The sequence below is a fragment of the Ipomoea triloba genome, chromosome 4 (genome assembly GCF_003576645.1).
Source record: "Ipomoea triloba cultivar NCNSP0323 chromosome 4, ASM357664v1".
NCBI classification, from domain to species: Eukaryota; Viridiplantae; Streptophyta; class Magnoliopsida; order Solanales; family Convolvulaceae; genus Ipomoea; species Ipomoea triloba.
The window spans coordinates 9452663-9460199 of NC_044919.1; positions in this window are offsets into that span (position 1 = coordinate 9452663).

Here is a 7537-nt window from a genome sequence, read left to right on the forward strand (position 1 = left end):
AGGGGGGGGGGTGGGGGAGAGATGGGGAGAATTTTTAATTCCCCACAGGAGATGAAGACGGAGACAGGGATGGGGAGTACTCTCCCCGCCCCGTCTCCATCCCCAAAAATTATATACATATATAAGTATATAACTACATACATTTAAGCCCAACAACACACATATATGTATTACTATGTATACAATATCATATAATTTTAGAAATATTATAGACATTGATCTACTTGCATTGAGATTTAGTAGTGCTTTTTTTTTTTTTTCTCTTTTTCTCTTTCTTTCTGAAAACAAATTTTGTAATATGAATTATTTATGTAAAGTTAGTTCAGTTTTTAATATTTTTATAAACTAGAAACAGGGTAGGGGATTCCCCGTCCTCGGGTAATTCTCATGGGGATGGGGATGGAGATGATGAGATCTTTTCCTTTCCCGGGGGGATGGAGACGGGAAATGGGGTAGAAAGTCGAGGCGGGGACAAGGGGTATGGCACCTCGTCTTGCCTCGTTGGCATCTCTATTGCGGACAACTTAAGGGCCCGTTTGGTTCGCGGAAAATATTTGAAGGGAAGTGGAAGTGAAATTCCATGGAAAAGTAGTTACGAGGAAGATAAATTCTATTGTTTGGTTGGTGGAAAAGAAGTTACTGGGAATATTGATTCCACTGTTTGGTTGGGTTTAGAATGGTAAGGAATAATATGCAAAAAGACCTATATGCCCTTATTATTATTATGTATATGTATGTATTAAGAGAAAAATACATGGGTAAATTTGTCTTACCATTTGGCTTTTTCTTCCCAACTGCAATAGAAAAAGAAATCCCACCCCTCACCTAAGATTTTGTTTTCCATGAAAATGAGGAATTGCACTTCCTTTTGAAAACAACTTCCAATGAACCAAACCCAAGAAAACTTCACTTCCCCTGGTTTCTAGGAAAATGTTTTCCTTGGAAAAAAAGTTCCAGCCAACCAAACATGCCCTAATAGTTAATTGCATGGGTAGTTCAATCGGTTCTTGAGTGGTAGACGGTAGACAAGAACAATGACAACTTAATAGGTGATTATTTAATTTATTGGAAAATTATAAATGTCGATAATAAAAATAATGTCTTTCCTCGATGTTTGCATTAATGCTTCGGTCATACATACAGTTTGTGAGGACAACTTAATAGCTAATCGCATAGATGGGTGATGAGGTAAACCCATGATCACTAGCTTCTTCAGATCAACTTCGATGTCTCCAAAAGCAAAATGAAGATGCTATGGGGTCGCCTTCGAAATCATGGCATGTTTAATTTGTTACGCAGTAGTTACAATTCCTTTTCAATAGAATTCTTTGGCCTTCAAAACTCTATTGTTTAGTTGGAGGTAATTGCAATTTCCTCAAACCATTGAATTGGAATTCATATGCCCCTCCAAATGAATTACAATTAACAACATGTTGGAAAGAAAAAAAAATTGACAAAATTGCCATTATTATTATTATTATTATTATTGAAATTTAACAAAACACATTAATTTAAAACTATATATGGGAGCTATATCAGCATGACAAATTAACTAAAAGTATCTTGATGGTAAGTGTAACCTACCAAACTACTAACTATACCTTTTTTTTTTTTTCTTTTTTTACAAGTTGAATGGCTTAATTATAATTTTTAAGTTTGAGAATTCATTTTATGTATTTGCAGTTAATTTATTATTTGCTTGTAGTTAATAAATTATGTACATGCATTTAAAATATTATATACCTTCAATTTATTTATAAGAAGATAATTTGTTAATTGCAAGCACATAATAGGTTAACAGGCATAAACATAATTTGACATTCTGAATGTCATTTTGGATTAGAATTAATTTGCACATAGAGTCCATAATCTAGAAAAAGAAACTCATCATGAATCAAGTTTGTAAAATCACCGAAGGCAACTAGTATGCAAACTTTCTGACCAACTTATGGCAAAACAATTAGGAGACACCAATCCTAACTCCCCACGGACGACATTATTCCCCACGTGACTGTTTGGAGAATTTACTAATTCTTGGGACCTCCCGATCCCCTCCGAGCATAAAAAAAATAATTGCACATACTATACCGGTTAACGACAGATATTTTAGCAGATTTGAAAGGTCAACTTTATAAGTTGTGTACATTTCGACCCAAATATCTCTGGCAAGTGGCAACATCAACTACTTTTTGTTTCAACAGAACAAGACATCAGTGCAGTCAACTCTCTGACCGGACTGGCACAGCGAATATTTGTACTGTGTGGGATATTTATTTTGATTGCCCTGCCATCTCGGCAAGTTCCAAAAAAACAAGGAAGCTAAGTTAAATAATACTAGTAATTTAATAATAATAATAAGTGTCCTTTGAAGCGCATTTCTTGACATTATAATGTCCCATCCAATTAAATCAAACTTGTGGGCTGACAAACAACATGCATCTTGATGGTTGTTGGATTTTGATATATTGTCAAACTTTAATTTGGAAGTAAACTTTGCCGAAACAACTTAAAGCATTAAATAATAAATGCAAGAACATATAGTTGAAGGCAAATTATTTTGTGGACCGAAAGGTGAACCTGTATCCAAAATACACAATTTACATATTGAATATTCACAATTTATATACTGAATGTTCACAACTAAGTGTTCACAATTTAGCTGGAAAAAGGGTAGGAAAGTACTAATTAAGGAAACATATGGACATGCATAAAATGTATCTTAATTAAGGTCTAGCTTAACCACCCGTTCAAAACTTTTAGTTACAATGCCATTAAAACACATATGTTTCAATATAACCCATATTTCAATACAATCAAATCCGTTGATGACGGGACCTTTTGCTTAAAATGATATGATAGAGCCTCTAGCCTCCTCGTACGTGCTTTTATGTTGTTTTTGTTCGTGTGTTTACTCCGTTACAGACGTTTCTTTTAAGTTGGTGTGTGTTGTGTGTGGCCTGTGTGCCTTTTGAGTATAGTGTTGGCAGGGACGTAGTCAAGATTATATGATGCGGGGGGTCAATCATGATTTAGTTAAGAGTGAATAATTAAATACATTAATATTCATTTAATATATAACAAAATATATCATTACATTACAAATCTACTAAAGTTTAGAACGCGACGTCTCTTGCATGTCACGAAAATCATCTATAATTGAATTTATACTAAATTGTTTTACAATTTTGCTTTTCAATGTACACTAACAAACAATCATTAAGAAATTTATCATCCGTCTTGCTACGAAGTGTAGTCTTGACTACATTCATGGCAGAAAAAGATCATTCTGGAGTAGCTGTAGATACGTGGGAAGCGTGAGAATGTGAGTTACTACTCTGAACGCACGAGGATAGATGTTCAATTTTCTAGTTTTCACCAACCATTGACATATAGATATGGAATACTTTCTAGTGCTCTAAAATCAGGAAGTTGTTGCACATATTCAAAATGTTCAAGTTGAATTCTTAATTTAAAATCTTATAATCTGCAAAGTCTTGTGGGTAAAACTTCTCTACCAACTTGCAAATGTCATCATATCTGAATGATATACACATTTCTTTTGGATCAAGGGATGAACTGAGAATAATTAACTCCATTGCTTTATCATCAAACCTATTGTCCAACTCTTGCAACTGATAATCAATCACCACATTAAAAATATCAACTTGTAATGATGTCCAATTGTTAATTCATCTAGTTGATGCCTAACCCTTCATCTTCTTGCAATAAATTGAGCATCAAATTCTGACACAGTTATATTGACAGTATTACAAAAAGACTTCACACTTAGCGTGAAACGAATTCATCACACCCACTATCTCTTAATTTTTGAATAAGCAATTTTGTAGATGTCACAAGATGCATTGTATTCAATATATATTGAGATTGAAGTTGCAAAGCTTGGCAAAGCATATTGGAAATCTCCATTTTCTCATGAAATGCATAATGAATAAAATTCAAAAAAAGTCATTACCGGTCCTTAACATGAACAATTCCAAAGAAATGCTCTTGTATAAAGCCATATCTATTAACAAATCTCAAGACAATTGACATTTGTTCATTCTTTGATTCATCTTGAGTTTCATCAACAATGATACAAAATTTTGCATCACCAATTTCTTCTCGGATAACATTTTTTATTTTAGTTGCCCAACACTTGCAAAATTTGCTTTTGTATTGTTGGTGATGTATATGATGCATTTCGTGGATTTTTATCAAGAACTTTTATTAATTCATCATTAAAAGAGGCAACGAAACTCAATAGCTCTAAAAAGTTTCCACGATTTGTTGATGTTATTGACCCATCATTTCCTCTAAAAGACCATCCTTCATCCTTGAAATGCAAGTCATCTTGTTGCCTCAATTGAAGTTCTCAAGCGAAGTCTATTTTCAACTACTTCTTGAGATGTGAATTTCTTAAATATGTTGTGCAATGTATGATTGTTGGTTCATGAGATCCGCCCAAGCTTTCTTGACATTTCGATGCGGGGACGTGAGATCTTTCCCAATATGTGCTAAAAATGAACAATTTTTTCCATGTCTAACTTTCTTCCATAATCGAAAACTATTGATAGTAAAAGCATCCAATCTAATAGGCCCATCTTTGAGTGTGAAATAAATAACATGGTAGACAAAACGTTGCATCTTTACTAGTAGAATTTTTGAAATAAAGAAGGGAATAATTTAAACCAAGGTGCTTGAAAACTACGCATTTCAAGTAATTGTAGTAAAACGTGACATGTTGACCCCTCGGCTTTTCTAGCAAACCGAACATATTGAAGTAACTGTTGTTCTGTAAGACCATAATGAAAACGCAATTTTTGTTTTTCGGACTTTGGATACTTTGAAAGCAAATATATTGATATGGACCGGCCTTGATATTCGCAAACTTGGATCACGTTCTAATTGATCAATACTTGTAGATAGGGGTGCGCAATTTACCGAAATTTTTCGGTTAACCGACCGAACCGAAAAATTTCGGTTAACCATTAACTGAACTGAAAAATTTGGTCTTGAAACTTCTGTTAACGGTTAATTCGGTTCGAAAGGTCGGTTATATATATATATATATATACATATATATATATGGATAAATAATTAAATATAAATACTAAATACTAGTTGGATTGAATATTTGAAGTTATGGATGATTTGTATTTTATTTTAATTGGATTTATTGTTTTAGGTAGGTGTTATTTTTAGAATTTTATATTTTAGGTTTAAAAAGTTCGGTTAATCGGTTAACCGAATAAAATTTTGGTTCGATTAATTCGGTAACACAAATTTCGATTCGGTTAACGGTTAAAGGTTTTATAATTTCGATTAATTCGGTTCGGTTAACCGGTCATGCACACCCCTACTTGTAGATGGATTTACTTTTCTTTTTTTGAGTACTATTGACTCTCTTACAATGTAGTATCTATTCATAGCTACTTTCTCAACCAAATGAAGCACAAAGAGCCAATATCGCCTCCACTGATGCTCGAACCCACCCCTCATGTGGAAATGATATACCAAGTTACAATGATGGAAACGAAGAGCTCAAGACTTCACAGCTACACCATAGCTAATTAACTCATAGCTTCTTCTTTGAATAATCGGCGAAGAGGTCTCTAGATCACTCGAATTGAGGCTCCCCTCAATTGTAGCACACTGGTGTCGATTCTATGTGATCAATCAGCTCGAAAACAACAAAGGATGAGATGATTGACTTGACTTACAGTTGTTATTCAATCAAGAATTATGTCAAGTCACTTAGTTTAGCTTTCTGTATCTTCTCAAAGTGTATCTTGATCTCTCTGTATATTTCGAAATGCGCTGTTCGCAAAACTATAAGCATAAAGCTTAAGTAGTCGTTTCTTGATATGCCATGAAATAACCTTATATTTGTGCTCATTTATTAATATAATTTATATAATTGTATGTTATATATATATATATATATATATATATATATATATATATATATATATATTTGTGTTAAGTTTAATTTTTTGAGAGATTCTTATTTATTTTATATGGAGTAGTAATAATTATAAATGAGAAATGTTCATCAAGAAAAAGAGTAAAAGTAAAAATAAAGTTAATGAAAATTATGCATTATGGGCACCTGAGGAGAGGAAGGAGTTGTTACAACTCATGGTTGATGAATAATATATTACTAGAAGTTATGGAATGTTTGTGAGGGTGTATTCAATTTAGAGTTTTAATGACTTTTGTAGACTTTTTAATATGAAAAAGTTTTAAAAGTCTATATAAATGCTTGTCCTACGGATATTTATAGATTCTTACAAAGTTGATAAAAATTAAAAGATTCTATGAAATTTTTACAAAAACTCTACAAAAGTCGATTAAAATTCATACTTTAAAAGTCTTAAAATTCATTACTTTAAAAGTTTTTGAAAGTCTTTAAAAGTCTTGATTGAATACACCCTTAGTTATAAATTATTCAACAGTCAACACTATAAATTATTGATTTTTAATTTCACAATTTATTGTATTTGTTAAATATACATGAACAACTTTAATATTGATTGAGAAAATGATGCCTCACTTGTGATTATTGTGAGTAGAATTATTTTTTATTTTCTAATTATTTAAAACAATGGTCAAATAAGTCATCAAACTACACATGAGGTTATAATTTAATTTGGCCATCTAACTAAAAAAAAGTGTAATTGGATCCTTGACCTATGCAAAATCATGCAGTTGAACCTATAATAACATCTTTATCCAATATTTGTTGACGAGGTGATTACTACATTAAAATTTTAATTTTTAAAATAATTTATTTTAATAATTTAAATAAAAAGCGCAGGAGATGAATTGAAGGCTGGGGGAGAGGGTGGGTGGGTTTTTGTTTTTGTTTTTGTTTTTTTTTGTTTTTTTTTTGTTTTTTTTTTGTTTTTTTTTTTAAATTTAATTTTATTTAAAATTATTAAAATAAAATTTTAAAAATAATTTTTTAATAAGGTAATAGCTATGTTAGCAAATACTGGATAAGTAGGTTATTTTAAGTTCAATTGCATGGTTTTGCATGCATGGTTCAAGAATCGAATTGTAATTTTTTTTTAGTTAAATAGCCAATTGCATTTATGTGTAGTTCAATATATAGCGTATTTGGCCCTTATTCCTAATTATTTTCAAGTGTAAATTTAGTCCCTAAGTTCTTAGTAGTCGATTTAGTTTGGTTCATAACATTAAGACTTCATTAAAAAATTATAAAGACTAAATATGTGGTTTTGTCAGTAATTTAGTGACTAAATCGACATCCTAAATAAGCTAGAAGCTAAATTTATACTACATTTATAATTGAATGACCAAAACGGTTACTTGGGAAAATTACATTATATTTTTTTGTCTTCAATTATTCCCGGCTCACTGGTCATGCATTTTAGTTACGTTATTAGCTTTTTGTTGTTATAATATACCTCATGATTTTTCTTAAGTTGCAGTTTTGGTAACCGATCCCTAGAGGCTAGAGCAATGTGATATTTATTTAAACTCCATTTTAGGGTTTTATTTAGTACATGTGTCT